At 41.1% G+C, this 19,152-nt stretch overlaps 1 pseudogene; it reads right to left on the bottom strand.

The window, feature by feature from the left end:
• Positions 1-18,187: 18,187 nt before the first annotated feature.
• On the bottom strand, positions 18,188-19,152 carry LOC110299156 (olfactory receptor 13G1-like; annotated as a pseudogene).

Below are 19,152 nucleotides of genomic sequence, written 5' to 3'. Positions count from 1 at the left end.
TGAAATGTAAATAAAATAAAATAATTAATAAAAAAAGAAAAAGAAAGAAAGGAAAGAACTGGGTGGAAAGAATTAATATTTTTAAAATGTATTATTCAAATTATTTTAGCATCAATGCAATAATATTCATTATAACAATAGAAAACTACAGTCTCAAAATTCATATGAAAACACTGTAGACCTGAAGTCAGGGCTTAACATAGCAGTCTTGAGCAAAAGAACAATGTCTGAGCATTTCTATGTATGGTTTCAAGACACCCACCATGTTGTCCTGACCAAGAGAACTTGATCTCAGCATGAAAGAGAGAGTAGACCCTGCAAAAGATCAGAGAACCAAGGAATGAGTGGAGGAACCTGCCACCAGCCATTTTCCACATAGGTACCATGAACATACAGGAGAGAAGGTATGCTGGTAAAACTGGATGTTCACATGCTAAAGAATAAAACAAGATATTTCCTTTGTTTTCTTTAAGAACCAATCCAAAATGGATCAAAGATCAAAGCTAATGCCTGAAAGAAAAGAAGAAACATTTCAAATCATCTGAATAAGCAACATTCTTTCAGATAAGACTCCCAAAGCACAGCAGAAGCAAAAATACACTTGATCTTAGCCAAAAGGCCAAGAAGTAATCAGAAGCAAAAATAGACAAATGAGATTATATCAGCCTAGGAAATAATGTTCTTTCAGATAAGACTCCCAAAGCACAAAGAAGCAAAAATAGACAAGTGAGATTATATCAGTCTAGGAAATGCCAATACAGCAAATGAAAATTAACAAATATTTTCAAAGTAATCATCTGATAGGAGATTAATATCCAAAATAAAAACTTCAAAGTAAAAAAAATGACAAATAATCCAGTTTGATAAATGAACAAATAATCTGATTTTGTATTTCTAAAAATTCAATCAAAGAGCTAAAGGGGTCTGCAACCCTATAGGTGGAACAACAATATGAACTAAGCAGTATCTCCCCCCCGCCCCCAGCTCGTGTCTCTAGCTGCATATGTATCAGAAGATGGCCTAGTCGGCCATCATTGGGAAGAGAGGCCCCTTGGTCTTGCAAACTTTATATGCCTCAGTACAGGGGAATGCCAGGGCCAAGAAGTGGGAATGAGGGGGGGACGGGAGTGGGGGGGGAAGGTATGGGGGGACTTTTGGGATAGCACTGGAAATGTAAATGAAGAAAATACCTAATAAAAAAATTTTTTTAAAGCAGACATATTAAAAAAAAAAAAACAAAAAGAAAAGAAGTTCATTAGCCACCAGCAGAATGGCAGTCAGAAAACAAGGAGATGTCATCTCACTTAGCACAGTGGCCATAAGGAAAACAAAGGCAGCAAATGTTAGTTTTTAAAAAAAATCAAACTTACATCAATATAAATTAGCATAGCTATTGTGGAAACTGTATAAATGGCCCTTAATAAGCTGGAGTTAAAGCTTGCATGCAGATCAGAACCTCACTGCTGGGTATATAACTGAAAGGAATGAAATCAGCACAGCAGAGAGACACCAACCCTCCCTTGTGGGGAAGTGGTCAGAATAACAAATAAGCATCAGTATCCATCGGGTGATGAGGGATAAAGGAAAGGTAGTTTACACATGCAGTGGAACACTACTCAGCCATGAAAGCATGGTCCCCTGAACATGAACAGCAAAGTGGACAGAAGTAGAGAATAACATGATGAGATAAGTAAGCCAGACACAGAAAGATAGACACATTTACCCTTACATGTGGAAACTAGAAAATTCCATTTTAGTAGAAGAATGATCATTAGACATGGTAATAGCAAAGGTGATGGAGTGATAAGGAAGACAGGACAATGAGAAGTAAGCACATTAAAAAGAAAAATAAGTTCTAGGGCTCTGCATAGTGGAGTGACTACACTCCACAATCATCTCATGTGTTACCAAATAACAAGAAGAGAGGGGCTCAAAGCTTGAAAAGACAGAGATGACAAAGTCACAGAAACAAAAATGTTTACTTTGAATATGTGTAAACATATTGAAATATCAGCCCATGTCCCATCGACATATGCAATGACCTTCTGTTACAAATAACAACAGGGATTTATGACATTCATGGCAGATATATTCATATACCAATTCAGAAGAATATATCACAGAAAAGATGAATGTAAACAGACAATTTAAGGTGAGCAGGACAGGAAAGAAAAGAAAAAAGAAATAAAGCCAAAACACCAAAACAACAACCAAGTCCAATTTGTGGTGCCCATATACTCACTGGAGCATGCCGAACTATCAGTGGCCAGCCCTTTAAAGAAAACTGAGTCCTTTTCCATCCCCCTCGTCCCCCAGCCAGAATCCATCAACTTTGAAGAGCTACACTCTGGTGGGTGGGGGGAGGAGGGACAAGGGTGGAAGGGTGAACCTGGGAAGAATGGGGAAGCAAATATGATCAGGCACATTGTATAAAATTCCCAAATAATTATGTTAGGGGAAAAAAGATGTGCAAAATAACTTCACAGTGGAGTTAAATGCTTTCACGTGGAAGGAAATGCACTCAAACCCAGATCCGCAGCACAAAACACCCATCTACCTCTTCATGACTGAGATCTGAACAAGACAGTATGAGAAGACTTCAAGGAATCATAAAAATGTTTCTCATCTGCATGGAACTGGGCTACCTGAAATAAAGCATTCTGCAAAACCATAAAACAGTTTAAAAACTGTAATTCTCTTCCTCAGGTGTACCTTGAAAACTATAAAGAAAAATCCCTTTCACATGTTAAGTTTATTTTGATAAAAGCTCTCAAAATGTGTGTTAGAGCAGACGGGAATGATTATTAAGGGTAATCGGGGCCTCATGTCTTTTTTTTTTTTTCCAGAAAAGTTTTTTTTTTTTTGTATGTTTGTTTTGTTTTTTAAATATATTTCTACTAGATATTTTCTTCATTTACAATTTAAATGCTATCCCCTTTCCTAGTTTCCTCTCTGAAAATCCTCTATCCCCTCCCACCTCCCTCTGCCCCCCAACCTACCCACTCCCACTTCCTGGCCCTGGCATTCCCCTATACTGGAGCATAGAATCTTTGTAAGACCAAGGGCCTCCCCTCCCATTGATGACCAACTAGGCCATCCTCTGTTACATATGTAGCTAGAGACAAGAGTCCCACCATGTGTTTTCTTTGATTGGTGGTTTAGTTCCAGGGTGCTCTGGGGGTACTGGTTAGCATATTATTGCTCTTCCTATAGGGCTGCAGACCCCTTCAGCTCCTTGGGTACTTTCTCTAGCTTCTTCATTGGGGATCCTGTGCTCCATCCAATAGATGACTGTGAACATCCACTTCTGTGTTTGCCAGGCACTGCAATAGCCTCACAGGAGACAGCCTCATATCTTAAAGTGGAAAGAAGAGTCACCAATGTGAAAGGGGAGTGTGACCTCTGAGGAGTAGGATTTTTACTGGAGAGGTCTGATGGACACATGCCTTTTGACCAGCCTAACTCAATGTCTTTACAACTGGAGCTATCCCATGGCCATATCTACATTCATGCATTTACATTATATCAGAGATTGACTGTGAGTGTGCACACCACAGGTGGCAGGTCTGTGCTGAATATAGGAAAACACCAACGATTCTACAGCATGTGTGCTGAGTTTTCTGATCAAAGCTAAAGAATCACATTGCAAACTAACACATTAAACTGGTGTCCACCAAGAACACTTAGAAATAAAACAGAATAGTTACAACAAACAGCTGAAGCCTGATAAACAGGGTCTTTTCAGTAAAGGGAATTAGGCTTGGTCAGGCCATCGCATGGGCGTGTGGGGAACCTAAAAGATCCTGTAGAGCTGTGAAAAAAGGAGGAACTGAGTAGGAAGCAGGTGTCACCACCAGGGGCTCCTGTTTGTGACCCTTGAATTACCTAGAACAGGAACAACTAATGACATCAGACAGGTGGGACACTGGGACTCCCCACTCCACATTGAGACTGCCTAGTGAACCAGAGGAGGCTTTGTTCTTGAAGAATACACATTGTAAAGAAGATTAGATCAGCAAGACCGTGAATCCGTGGATGGGAAAAGGCCGGATTAGACACAGGACTTTCAGATAGCCTCAGCTCCCTGCAGAATATGCACTATCTTCATAGGAAAAGTACTAACTTCACCCTGTGAGCCTCACCAAGTGATAATCAGGTGTGGCTTCTCATGCGGATCAAACCAGACATCCTCTGTAGAGTATCTTGCAGGAACGCCAGTATTTATTCCATCGTCAAAGATAAACTACAGAGAAAAGAGGTCTATGAGACTTTGGTGGACAATGATGGCCATTTTGCCTGGATGGGCCACCTGGGTCATTCCATAAACTGGTGCATTCAATAGTCAGTTATGCAGAGGTTTTCTGTGGGATATTTTTCATGCACGACAAAGAGGAGAATGGAACTTGTGGAAAACCATAGTTATATTTTGATTTCTGTCATTCCTATAGGCATGTCACATGGTCGTATCTTACTCAGATGTGATATTTCTCTACAGAGGGAAAATTATCAGTGTTTCTCCACTGCTCAACCATACACACTGTGAAGCACACAGATGAGCTGGGCCCACTCAAGTCCTCCTTCCATAATTCCAACTGGTTCTTTTGGGAATTTAATTTTGATTGCTAGTGTTGCCATTTGTGCCAAAGAGGAGAATCTGGCATCTAGGTGGAGAGTTTGAGGGGAGCAAATTAGTAACAACCACACATGGCTACATGTAATCCAGATCTCAGCAAGGCTGACCTGAAAACCTTCAGAAGCTGAGCCTCAACCAGGAGTAGAGCAGCCGAGGATCCTCACCAAGGTCCCAAATTGGAATGTCTGCAGATATCATGGTTTGTCCAACAAAACAAAACAAAAAAACTGATAGAGAAGGCATCTACCCCTCCAGACCTCTCCCTCTATATTTGGCAATTTCCCTGATACTTAAGTCAGACAGTAGAAATTGTTTCTCTGGGTGATTCCCAGTCATCCCAACTTTCATCTGCAGCAGACAGGGCATGGCTAAAACCAGCAGGGCTGGGCTGATGGGTTTTGTTTGTTTTCATTACAGTTTCCCCTCCCTCAGTTCCTCCCACCTGCCCCTGTCCTCTCTTCTCTGACAGACCCACTGCTCCTCTGTTTCCCTTCAGAAAAGATCGGGCCTCCCAAGGATACCAACTGAACGTGACATAACAAGATACAATAAGACTAGGCACAAGCTCTCATATCAAGGTTGGGCAAGGCAACCCTGTAGGAAGAAAAGCATCCCAAAGAACAGCCAAAAGAGTCAGACACCATCACTCCCCCTCTGTTAGGAGTTTCACAAGAACACCAAGCTTACACAACCCTAACATATATGCAGAGAGTCTGGTGCAGACCCATGGAGGTGCTGTGATTGACGCTTCAGTCTCTGTGAGCTCCTAGGAGCCCTGCTCACTTGATCCTGGTGGTTGTGTTCTCCTGGTACTCTACCCCTCTGGAAGGTGAAATTCATATTCTTCCCTTCAAGAGTGGGACAAGAAGAGAAGAGACTTTCTTCTGCAGCTTTTTTCTCACCACCCTCTGTAGATACCACAGCTTAATAAGACAACATTCAAATTCTATCTAGTCATAAGCATAGATACTAGATTAACCCAAATCTGCTGTTTTCATTTCAAAATTAGTGAGTACTATGGGTGATAAGTGAAGAAGTCAGGTTTTAAACATAGGGAGAAAACCCAGAAGGTAGACATTCTGCTGTTTATACCATGGAGTATGAAGCCAAATCTTTCTATCATAATCTATTCTCTAACCCATTGCTCTTCCTCAATCTCAGGCCTTGTTGAGAGTATAACTATGCTCTTTTTGTCTCTGTGGTGACATCCAAACACTGGGACAAATGTCACGTTTATAGTGACACTTTTGCTTAGGAGCTCCCCTGTTAGCCAGAAAGGTCACATAGTGGAAGACTAGCTTTCACTCACCTTATCATGTCATAGTGAATTCAAGTGACAGGTGGCTTCCACAAAAGTAGACACTGTGCTGAGCACAGACTCTTCTTTCCTGCAAGCAGCAAGTCTTGTGTCACTCTGAAGCTCTGTCTTCTTTTGTGTAGAGGTCATTGGCTTTCAGAAATGCCTGTCATTTTTGTGTCCAGGGGCAGGTACTTGTCCTGGTGTCTCTTGGGATAGAAACTCGAGGAGAAAGCTCTTAGGATCAATTAAAGGGGACTCATGGCTGCATGACCCAAGCTCCCTCCAGACTGATGTGGAGGACAATGGTCAGGGGAGTCACATACTGTAGGCAGGAGAAGTTCCTCTTCCACACCCTCTATTTACACATCCTCTGCTTGAATCTCCTGAGATGTTGTGGGATTCTCGTGTCCTGTATGGAAGGTCTTACCATTGACTCCTCTGTGTTCTGCTGAAGAGTACTTGCTCTGAAGTCTTTGTTATTAGGGGCTAGGCTGGAGTGGAGATTGCACGAAGGATCTGATGATAGCATGTGGTCAATTTTACCCCTCACCTTTCCAGGGTCATGTCAGGCAAGGCCAGCTATGAACTGGTGCCAGGGCCTCTGGGACTGTAGTCTGAGAAATGGCCCTTGACACCATGCCCTTGTGAGTCTGGTTGAATATTCCTGACCTGGAGATACGAAATGCTTTGCTTGACATCCCATAATCTACCTTGCTAAAGGGAACCTGAGATGTCTTAGCTCCCTGTAATTCTGCTGTCTGATGCTTTTCACTGACTTGTTTTCTGACTCCACTGCCCAAGGGCTATAACGGACTGTGTGCTGCTAATAAACTCTCTGGTCTGAGTCACTGTAGCCCTCCTGACCCCAGGATTTGACTCTTTCCTTCTTTATCTCTTTATTTAATTTTCTTCTCTTTTCCTCTCCATTGGGACCCTGTCAGGAACCCTGATATGGCTAGTATACGTCACTTCATTTTTCAAGTTCTTTATAAGTTCTGGACATTAATCCTCTACATTTCACTATAGAGGACCTACATGTTTTGTTAGGTTTCTTGTAAGTATTCATTTTTTTGAGGTTACTGTGACTTGGGGTATGTTCATGAGCCCCTTCTCGCTATGCTTGTTCTTCACATACAGAAAAGCGATTGATTTCTGCAAGTCGATTCTGTACCCTGCCACATTACTGAATTGGTTTATCATTTCTAAAAGTTTTCTAGTAGAATTTTGGGGGTCTTTAGTGTATATCATCTGCAAGTAAGGATAGTGATCTTTTTCCTTTAATTTTCTTCTCTTGCCTTATTGCTTCAGATAGTATGGCCAGCACAATATTCAGAGGAAGTGGAAGTAGTTGACATCTCAGTATCATTCATGGCCTCAGTGGAATTGCTTCATGTTTGCTTTTCTCTAATAAGGTTGATATTGACTGCGGGTCCCTTGTATATAACCTTTATTAAGTTGATGTATGTTTCTCTCTCCCTACATTCTCTATGACTTTTATCATGAAGGCATTTTAGATTTTGTTTGTTTTATATTTCCTCCATAAATTTATTTTCAGTAGAGTTTTTAATGTCAGTTTTAAATTCTGTTGAATTGTGGTCAGATAGGCTATATTAAATTATTTTCATCTTTTTATTTTGTAAATATTTATGGTTTGCCTAAGGATGTGGTATATTTTAGAAAAGCTTCTGTCTGCTGCTGAGTAGCATGGTACTGTTTGGTATTTAATAATGGTTCAGATGTCCTGCCTTTTGGAGAAAGTGGGGTACTAGAATCTCCTTCTACTAAAGGATTGATGTTAATCTGTGTCTTCAAATCCAGTAGTACTTTTTTTCTTTTTTTTTATAAAACTGGTTGCCCCAGAGTTTGGCACATACATGTGATATAAACGTTCTCTTGGTTAACTGTTTACTTGATTGGGATTAGATGTCCCTCTTTATCTCATGGGATTAGTTTTTATTTGGATTCTATTTTGTCAGATATTACTACAGCAATGCTTACTTGCTTCTAGATCTCATTTGCTTGTAATGATAGCTTCCATCTTATAAGACAGTACCTATATTTAATGATAGTTTTCATCTTATAAGATGGTACCTATGTTTAAAGCCGTGCTGAGTTTCTTATAAAGAAGAGGTAGATAATTCTATTTCTTAATCAATTCAGATAGCCTGTGTCTTTTGATTTAAAAATTAAGTCCATTAATATTCAAAGTTATTATTTAAAGATATGTATTTATTGCAGTCTTATTTGTGTTTTATAGTTTGTGTTCTTATTTGTGCTTTTCTAAAAAATTAACTGTAAGCCTCTCTTGCTTCTTTTTATGTTGTCATGGTTGAGCTTATTCCATGGGAGTCCCAGGTATTGCTTTCAGAATTCTGTTTAGCTTTTTTTATTCTTGTTGGCTATGAATTTTTAGCTGTTAGGATAATGGAAAGTTTTTCTTTCTCCTTAAACTATGGCAGATAACTTTTCTGGGCACAGTAGTCTTGGTTGGCAGTTGAGATCCTTCAGAAATTCTAGTGTATTGCTCCAGGCTCTTCTGACTTTCAGAGATTCCACTAAGAAGTCAGGTGTTCTTCTAACTGGTTTTCTTTTATGTGATTTGTGATTTTTTCTTTTGCAACTTTCAATATATTTTTGTTTTGTATATTTTGAGAATGATATGCCAAGGGTGTGTTTCTTTTTTTGGGGGGGGTGTCTAGATGGGACTGTTTATTCTTGCATTTTTATGGGTATATTCTTTTTATTTGCTTTAATGACATTTTTGTCTAAGATGTTGTTAAAGATACGGTCTATGTCTTTAGCCTAGCATTCTTCTTCCTTATCTACACTGATAATTAGATAGTGTTATCATTAATAATTGTCTCCATTTCTTCTATATTCCTTTCTTGGGCTTTTTCAAAAGTTTTTATTGTCCTTGCTTATTTTATTTCTCCTCTACTTTATTTTTGAGTCCTGATATTTGATCCTATGCTTGATTCTTTCTTTTTAAGGCTTTCCATGAGTTTCTAGTTGAAATATTGCTTTTTCTATTCCATCTTCATTTTAGCTTGTATCCTTTTCATTCTTTCTCTCTCTTTATTGAATTCCATTTTTATTTCCTGAACTGTCTCCATCACTTCACTTAACCATATGTTTTAATTTTTTTTTCAGACAGGGTTTCTCTGTATAGCCCTGGCTGTCCTGGAACTCACTTTGTAGACCAGGCTGACCTGGAACTCAGAAATCCTCCTGCCTCTGCCTCCCAAGTGCTGGGAGTAAAGGTGTGTGCCACCACCACCTGGCATGTTTTAATTTTTTGTACATTACTCAAGCACTTGTTGTTATCCTCTGGAGTACAATGAGGTCTGTTTTTTCTTCTATTTTTCTTCATGTCTTCTTTAACAGCCTTGAGGTCTATAGTCAAGTTTATGATTGTTCTTTTAAATTCTGTATCTTGGGGTTCATCTAGGCAGTTCTTGTTAGGGAATATTTCTCTAGGAACTAGTGGGCTTTGTCATAGACATGCTGTCTTGGTTATTCATTCATATTTGTTTTTTTCCTCTGATTTATCCTGGGCATGTGGACTTCTCTTCTATTTGTATGTCTGATGTGAAAATTTGGCCTTCTTTAGATTGGGCCATTGTAGGAGATGCACAACATGAATTAGGTCAGGTAACACTGGTGAATGAGCTGTTTATATGGACCAGGAAATGAATTCTCCTCAACCACAAGTCTGCAATTAGGCTTGTGGGTACAGAGATAACAATAAGTAGGGAGAGGAAAGGAGTGATTCATGGTGTGAATAAGACCAAGGACTGAATAAGAATGGCCTCCATAGATTCATGTTTGAATACTTAGTGGAATGGTATTATATGTTGAGAGTATGTGATCTGCTTTTTAATTTAGATTTTACAGGGGGTTACAGTTAAGAGTTTGCCATGAATCTCAGAAGAGACTTTGGACTTTGAAAAGTGTTAATGTTGAATATTTAATATTTTATATATTTTTCTAACCCAGCTAGTTCTCAAGTAATTGAGATTTACTCAAACAGGCTTAAAAGCACAAAAACTGGGCAGGTACCTTTAAACTAGTTTTCTAAGATAGTCTGGCTACCTCCCAGCTACACACCCCAAGTTACTTGCCAATATTTGTCCTGTCTGGGATGGATCTTCTCTATTAGGCCATGCTCTTTCTCTGTATCCCCATCTCTACTTTTCTCCTCTCCTCTCTCTTTCCTCCTGCATGGTTCACCTCTGGCCCCAAGCCCAGGAATCTCAACTTTACCTACTTCTCTTCCACTCAGTTATTGGTTTTCTAGAGTTTTTAATTAACCAACCAACTTTAGATTGGGGAGCAATGTTTGCACAACAAAGGCCAGTATATATGAGAATGCACTTGTCCTAGCAGCAAACAGATCTTGGGGTTCAGAATTTAGCCTATATATATATATATATATATATATATATATATATATGCAAATACACACATTGTATGCATATACACCAGACCAAGTTCCAACACAGTGTTGAAACTATGATAGACCATGGGTTCTTTTGAAGTTGGACCAAATGGAATGGAATGTGGTGGTTGGAATAAGAAAGGTTCATATATTTAAATGTTTATTCATTGGAGAGTGGCACTACTTGGGAGGAATTAGGAGATGTGGCATTCTTGGAGTAGGTGTGGTCTTGTTGGAGGAAGTATGTCACTGAAGATGGGCTTTGAGGTTTTAAAAATGCAAGGCAGGCCAAGGGGCTATCTCTCTTCCTGCTGCTGCAGATCCAGATGTAGAACTCTCAGCCTCTTTTTTAGCACCATGCCTTCCTGTTTCCTGCTGTGCTTCACACCATGATGATAATAGACTAAACTGTAATCAAGCAAGCCCCAGTCAAATACTTTCTTTTATAAGAATTGCCATTGTCATGGTATCTCTTCACAGCAATAGAACACTGACTAAGACATTCATCATTCAAAGGTATTTCTTGAAGAAAGCATATTCATAAGCCACTGATCTTGAGCAAGGCCTGTGGTTTTTGAGATGGCTATAGTCAGGAGAAGATGAAGGAATAGGGATTGGAAATAAAGGAAGCAACTTACTCCACAAAGGTATCTCAGGAACAAAGAGGGTCCACAGGCTACAGTACATGATTAGGTTTAGAAATAGTGGCCCTCAGGGGAAAGAATGGCAAATGAAAAAGCAAGTTACCAGAAGGGAGGCTTACAGAGGAAGAGGTCTAGAACTAGGCTTGTGTATGTAATGTTTTGGTTCAATTATTGTATTCATTATCTAAAGAATTTGTTTTTCCCTATTGTGCTACATAGCTCTTTGAAGACATTTTATTCATGTATTGGTTTGTGAATTTGCTTAGTCTTTGTGTATCATCTTTTAGCCCAAAGAGCACAGTTAAGCTGATTACTTTTAATTGTTTGTTGGGCAGTTCTTTTTTTTTAACCTTACATCCCATTTTTATTTTTTTAATTTTTAATATTTTTTATTACGTATTTTCCTCAATTACATTTCCAATGCTATCCCAAAAGTCCCCCATACCCTCCCACCCACTTCCCTACCTACCCATTCCCATTTTTTTGACCCTGGCGTTCCCCTGTACTGGGGCATATAAAGTTTGCATGTCCAATGGGCCTCTCTTTCCAGTGATGGCCGACTAGGCCATCTTTTGATACATATGCAGCTAGAGTCAAGAGCTCCGGGGTATTGGTTAGTTCATAATGTTGTTCCACCTATAGGGTTGCAGATCCCTTTAGCTCCTTGGGTACTTTCTCTAGCTCCTCCATCTACGGATAATATTGGGCAGTTCTTAAACCATTTCTGTGAATCCACTTGCTTTCATTCATAGTGTCTCTCTGCAGTTATCTCATCTGGTATGTAATTACAGATAGACTCAGGGCTTGCTATTGGAATTTGTATTAAAGCTGGCCCTTTTCCTTTTCAAATATTATCAGATATATCAGTATGGAGCTTGGGTTCATGGATCTGGGCCCAACATCTAATAGTGAATTCATAGATCCTATATCCGCTTGGAAACACCCGGTCCAAAGACTATGAAAATTAATATTGTGGGGGCTACCATGAAGTCTGAGACTGACTGGATGTTGAGGTAGACATGCTTCCCTCATACATGGGGTCATCTCTAGAAAATGGTCTGAGAATATTTGCCTGATCCACTTTAAGTTCCTTAATACAGGATTATAATCACAATAGTTGTGAGTCTGAGGCAGAGAGATTCTAATCTAAGTGTTAAGTCAGCTTAGGCTACCTAGCAAGAATGTGTACCAAACAACTATGAAACATACAGACATGATTCTGAAGAATGCGAATCGATCCATTCCTATCTCCTTGTACTAAGGTCAAATCTAAGTGGATCAAGAAACTTCACATAAAACCAGAGACACTGAAACTTATAGAGGAGAAAGTGGGGAAAAGCCTTGAAGATATGGGCACAGGGAAAAGATTCCTGAATAGAACAGCAATGGCTTGTGCTGTAAGATCGAGAATTGACAAATGGGACCTCATGAAACTGCAAAGCTTCTGCAAGGCAAAAGACACCGTCAATAAGACAAAAAGACCACCAAGAGATTGGGAAAGGATCTTTACCTATCCCAAATAGGATAGGGGACTAATATCCAATATATATAAAGAACTCAAGAAGGTGTACTCCAGAAAATCAAATAACCCCATTAAAAAATGGGGCTCAGAACTGAACAAAGAATTCTCACCTGAGGAATACCGAATGGCAGGGAAGCACCTGAAAAAATGTTCAACATCCTTAATCATCAGGGAAATGCAAATCAAAACAACCCTGAGATTCCACCTCACACCAGTCAGAATGGCTAAGATCAAAAATTCAGGTGACAGAAGATGCTGGCGAGGATGTGGAGAAAGAGGAACACTCCTCCATTGTTGGTGGGATTGCAAGCTTGTACAACCACTCTGGAAATCAGTCTGGCAGTTCCTTAGAAAATTGGACATAGTACTACTGGAGGATCCAGCAATACCTTTCCTGGGCATATATCCAGAAGATGTCCCAACCGGTAAGAAGGACACATGCTCCACTCTGTTCATAGCAGCCTTATTTATAATAGCCAGAAGCTGGAAAGAACCCAGATGCCCCTCATCAGAGGAATGGATACAGAAAATGTGGTACATTTACACAATGGAGTACTACTCAGCTATTAAAAAGAATGAATTTATGAAATTCCTAGCCAAATGGGTGGACCTGGAGGGCATCATCCTGAGTGAGGTAACACAATCACAAAGGAACTCACACAATATGTACTCACTGTTAAGTGGATATTAGCCCAAAACTTAGGATACCCAAGATATAAGATACAGTTTGCTAAACACATGAAACTCAAGAAGGATGAAGACTGAAGTATGGACACTATGCCCCTCCTTAGAATTGGGAACAGAACACCCATGGAAGGAGTTACAGAGACAAAGTTTGGAGCTGTGACGAAAGGATGGACCATCTAGAGACTGCCATATCCAGAGATCCATCCAATGATCAGCATCCAAATGCTGACACCATTGCATTCACTAGCAAGATTTTGCTGAAAGGACCCAGATATAGCTGTCTCTTGTGAGACTATGCCGGGGCCTGGCAAACACAGAAGTGGATGCTCACAGTCAGCTAGTGAATGGATCACAGGGCCCCCAATGGAGGAGCTGGAGAAAGTACCAAAGGAGCTGAAGGGATCTGCAACCCTATGGGTGGAACAACAATATGAACTAACCAGTACCCCGGAGCTCTTGACTCTAGCTGCATATGTATCAAAAATGGCCTAGTTGGCCATCACTGGAAAGAGAGGCCCATTGGACATGCAAACTTTATATGCCCCAGTACAGGGGAATGCCAGGGCCAAAAAAATGGGAATGGGTGGGTAGGGAAGTAGGGGGGAGGGTATGGGGGACTTTTGGGATAGCATTGGAAATTTAATTGAGGAAAAGATGTTAAAAAAAAAAAAGAAAGAAAAGAAATATACAGACAGCAGGGAAACTTTTCAAATGATCAAGTATGGAAACCAAACTTTAAAATTGTGATCTGTTCTCAGATACTTGAAGACATAGTATGCTTGGTACAGTTCATATGGATGTTGAGTCCTAACCAGACACTGGTAATTGACTTCATGCCTCAGGGCTTCTCATAGTACCTTGTCTATAACTGTTTCTGACCAACTACTTCTTATCCCTGTATAATATGATGTTCGTAGAAAATACTTGAATTATTCCTTTAGTCAGTTCCTGAGTTCCTGCACAAGACTTCATAGCCCTGTATCTTTTTTTTTTTTTTCTGTGCAATTTGCCACCATGGTCATTATCTGCATATCCTTTGTGCTGCTGAAGGTACTGGTTGGTCTGATGTATAAGGAAAACACCATGTTTTTCAATGGGAGAATGGCCACCTCTTCTTCTTTTGTGTGGTTTTTATCTTATGGGCTGCTGATACACATGTGTGAGGCAAGTAGAACTGTGTCACCAGATAAAAACTTGGTAAGGTCAAGTGGATTCAGAAACTCCAGTACTCTAATACCTGAGGATGGTAGGAGTTTCATCTACTCCCAACCAGGTTCCTATTCTGAAACACATGACCATGACACCCCATGGACAGGACTGTGACAATCAGTCATGTAGGTGCAGTATCCAAAGCCCCTCCACATGTAGATGAGGCATTCCTAACATCTCAGACCAAGCTAGTAGAATACATCTGCTCTTAGACCCCAACCCACCCCAAAATGTATATAAGATACTGTCCACAAGAAATAAAACACACACACACACACACACACACACACACACACACACACACACACACACACAAGTGTGTTTCTTTATTTCTTCAAAGACCTGACAGCATCTGTTGTATAGAGCTATAACACTTTAGGAAAGAGAAATTCACTCCTGAAGCTTTCATAGCTGAGCCTAGGAGCATCCTCTGTGTCTCACAGACTCCTCTGGAGTAGCACAGACTGCAGAAGAGACCCAGCAGCACGCCTTGATCTGACTCCCCCTCCTCTTCAGAGAGCAACTCTTTGGCCAGGCTCTGGCCAGGCTAGATCCCCACAGATCTCCTCAGACAGTGTACAGTACACAGACCAGCACACATGGTCGTGGTCTATGATCACTACACAGCCAGTTGATTTTCTTTGCACTATATATAGCTCTAGAATAAATCCACACGTATGTGGAGATCTAGCTATAGGCATGTGATTCCATTAGTGCTGGTGTCATGACACAGTGGCTGTCATTCTGTGTATCCAAGCTCATCACCCACTGCTTATATGAGATTGAGATCCTTCTGTTACTGCTGCTCTTCTGAAGCCCCTCAAGTGTGAACAGTATCATGACTCTTGTGTGGATGACTATTGCAGAGGCATCAACTTTCCTGCTTCTCTGCTGTCCTATGGATGTAGCAGCAGCAGCAGCAGCAGCAGCAGCAGCAGCAGCAGCAGCAGCAGCAGCAGCAGCAGCAGCAGCAGCATTCAGCACATGTGCTGAGCTGAGAGGAACCAGAAGGCTTTCACCTATACATCCCACCTTATTGGGCTCTGTGTTACTAATTCAAGTTCTGTGCCTATTTCCAACTGTATTCAGAGAGAAGTTAATTGCACTAGGTTCTGAGACACATCCTGAACCTCTTTACCTATACACAGAGGAACAACAATGTCAGGCTTGCTCTGAAGAGACTCCTGTACCCTTCTCAATGTTAGGTAAAAGATACAGGCCATTTTGACAGTGTAATCCTGTCTCCCATCTGCCTTGACTGGCCTTGTGTTTTGGCTTTGACCATTATAGAAAAGTGCCGTCAAACTTAGAACCTGCACATGTGTGGAACCATGAAAGGTAGCTTGGTCCCTGGTTAAGCTAAGGCTTGAAGTCCTGGAAACCCTGAAGGGACATAGGCACTTCACCTGACTCCTGGGCACCAGGCCCCAGTTACTAGCTGCAGCTCGCCATAAAGTTGTGACCATCAGTCATGTAAGGGTTTGCCCCAAACCCCTCCACATATAGAGGACATGACCTGTGGTCACAGAGGCTCAATGCAGGTCTCCATTTTAATGAGGATTTAAGCCCTAGAGGGCTTAGCCAATAAGCTTTCCTTCCCAGACATTCTTCCCTGAAAAAGGTATTTAATCTCAGACCCATCCTGAGAAGTGGGGTATGGTTTTACATATCCACGTTTTACCATGACAAGAAATGCCTTAGAACCATGGACTGTCTCTTTTCATCAGAATCCATCATGGAGAGCCATGGAGAAGGTCTTCATCTATAGAGCTGCTGTCTAATCTCCCATAGAAGGCCTCTCTGTGCTCCCAACCACAGCCTCCACCAAGCCCAAGCTTAAGACTGCTGCTACCATCGGGCCCAGATTCCGTCCTCAGCTCTTCTGAAACTTCCAGTGGTGCCTGGATGTCCAAGAGCCTGAGACCCAGATGGCCCTGGCCCCATTGCAGGTCCTGGGACTCCTGAGCCAGCTCCTGCTTTCAGGTGCCTCAGACTTCCCTACGGCCAACATCCACCCAGAGAGAGCATGGGGTTAAGCGTAGTTAAACTTCCGGTGTCCTGACTCCCTGAGTGGCCAAGCCCTGTGGTGGAGCAGATGCAGGACCCAGAACCCTACACATATGTGTTTTTTTTGTTCTGTGTTAGTTGTTATGCTTAGTCCATGCTTATCGATGTGCACCAAATAAAAGCTTAGGCCACATCACCAATACCCCAAGTTCTGACAGATGCTCTTCTTTTAGAGAGAAAGTCATGTTGCTTTATCAAAGGGACACAAAAGAGCCTTGCTTCTCTGACCTAAGTTCTTGCTTACATCAGTTTCTATTGTCTGTATGATACACTACTATCTCAGTATGAACACTGGTAAATCAAGGATCAGTTCCTAGCATATCCTCTCTACTTTCCATGCAGCCAAGAACTCTTCTTCAGTTGTCCAGATGCCCTTACTCTTCCCTTACTAGTCAAAAGTGACATGCCACTATGGAATCATTGGGTGCAGAACCCCATAGCAGTAGGATGTATGGTGGAGATGCTTCTTGACCTTGTAGCAGCTAAGAACAGAGAAATGTAAACTGTTTTCTCCATTCATTTATCCTATGATTTATCACCCCCAGTGCATGTGGAGGTACAACCCACCTTAAAGACAAGGTGCAGCTGCTCAGTAAATACTCATTGGAAACAGTTTGTGGATAACCATAGAGGTATCTCTCAGCAGTTTCCTAGGAGATCTTCCTCCAGTTAAAGTAACCATGAACATTAATCATCACAACATGAATCATTGTCATGGTTCTGTCTCACTTGTTGAGTTCTGTCCATCCTGCTTCCCTACTCTATGGGTTTTCTTCTTGCCATCTCTTCTGTACAAGTCACATGACACTATGTATGCTTAGATCTGATAATCACCCAAAACACTACAGCATGTGAAATACTCAAAGTATACTCATACCAACATAAATACATCTTGTAAGCTCTTTATTTCTAAGTTCCTGTCACAGTGAAACTGAACTCATGTCAGGTTAACATTATAATACGACATTCAGTATTGGATAATAGCACCCCCTGATGATGGTCAAGTCACATAAAACTCATCCAGGCAGGAGATATGTTGAGGTACAAGTTAGAGTTATGATTTAGCAAACCTTTACAATGACATGGGGTTTGAGAAGAGGCCATCATGCCAGTGTCTGATTCTGGTCTCGCATCTATGGATACTGAAATCAGGAAAGGTTTCATAGGAATTAGAGGCTCCTAGACTCAGCCCCTAACTCAGGCTATCTATGAGGATTTTCTTCCCTGAATCTTGTGGATGAACTCAGTACCAGGAGAAACTGAGATAATAATACAACAAATGAAAACAGTTAAATCAGATCAGCAAATATCTACATGAAGTGTGGGCAGGGTCTATTATTCTTTATTTCTGTAACCATTTACTCTTTGCCTTTGCTGGAGAGAATCAAAAAATTTTAAAGAGCATTCATTAAAAGGACAACACTCAAGATTTAAGTAGATCTGATTCAGTGTGTCATAGATATATATTAACATTTAATAGCATTGAATTCTAAGCACACATTTCTATGTAGAATAGGAATGGTTAAAACTATTTAATACATTCAAAAGAGTCGAAGACTAGTATTATTTGGTAGACAGTCTGATTTTCCTCATACAAACTTTGGACAGCAGCCCAGGCTGTAACTTAGACTGTGCGCTACAGAGTCAGAAAAGAGAAAAAGAAGGCTTGAATGAACTTTTTAGCTCTTTACCCACTGCCTCTAGAGCTCTTCTCCAAGCTCAAAGTCATCAATGGGGAAATAAGAGTTTTTTAAAGGATGTTTTAAATTCCTTATTTCTCAGGGTATAGATAAGGGGGTTCAGAGATGGGGTCACAGTGGTGTACAGAACAGCAATGAGTTTGTCCAGGAACCCAGCAGTTCCTAGGGCTGGCCGGACATAAGTATAGAGTACAGTGGAATAATAAAGGGTGACCACAACCAGGTGGGCAGAGCAGGTGGAGAAGGCACGCTTCTTGCCCTCAGCTGAGCGGATGCGCAGGATGCTGGCGATGATGAAGACATAGGATGTCATAGTCAATAGGAAGTTCAGGCCTGTCAGGAACATGTCTGTAATAACAGTCATGATGTCGTTGATAAAGGTGGGACTGCAGGACAGTATCAATACAGAAGGGATCTCACAGAAGAAGTGTGTGATGAGATTGGGACCACAGAAAGACAATGGCAACATCAGACAAGTGAGCACCAAGGAATTGAGAGCTCCAGTGAACCACACAAAGGTTGCAAGGGCCACACAGACCCTGCCACTCATGAGGGTACCATAGTGCAGTGGCCGACAGATTGCAAGGTAGCGGTCATAGGCCATGGCAGAGAAAAGCAGAAGCTCAGAACCTAGGACCCAGGAGAAGACAAACATCTGTGTGAGGCACCCCCCATAAGATATGCTGTTCTCTGCCACCAGGCTCTGCAGGACTTTGGGCAAGACAGTCACAGTGCAGATCACATCCATCAGGGAAAGATTGACTAGGAAGAAGTACATGGGAGTGTGGAGGTTGGGACTTCTGTGGATGGTTGCGATGATCAGGCCATTGCCAGCTATGGCTGCCATGAACAAGGCAAAGAAGAGGCAGAAGAGAACATCCTGGATCCAGGGATCATCAACAAACCTTTGCAGGATGAACATGGTCACAACCGACTGGTTTACCAGAGCCAT

Source organism: Mus caroli, unplaced genomic scaffold (assembly GCF_978045245.1).
Source record: "Mus caroli unplaced genomic scaffold, Mus_caroli_1 scaffold_8, whole genome shotgun sequence".
NCBI classification, from domain to species: Eukaryota; Metazoa; Chordata; class Mammalia; order Rodentia; family Muridae; genus Mus; species Mus caroli.
The sequence above is the reverse complement of the archived record's forward strand: the minus strand, read 5'-3'. Positions and strand labels throughout refer to the sequence as shown.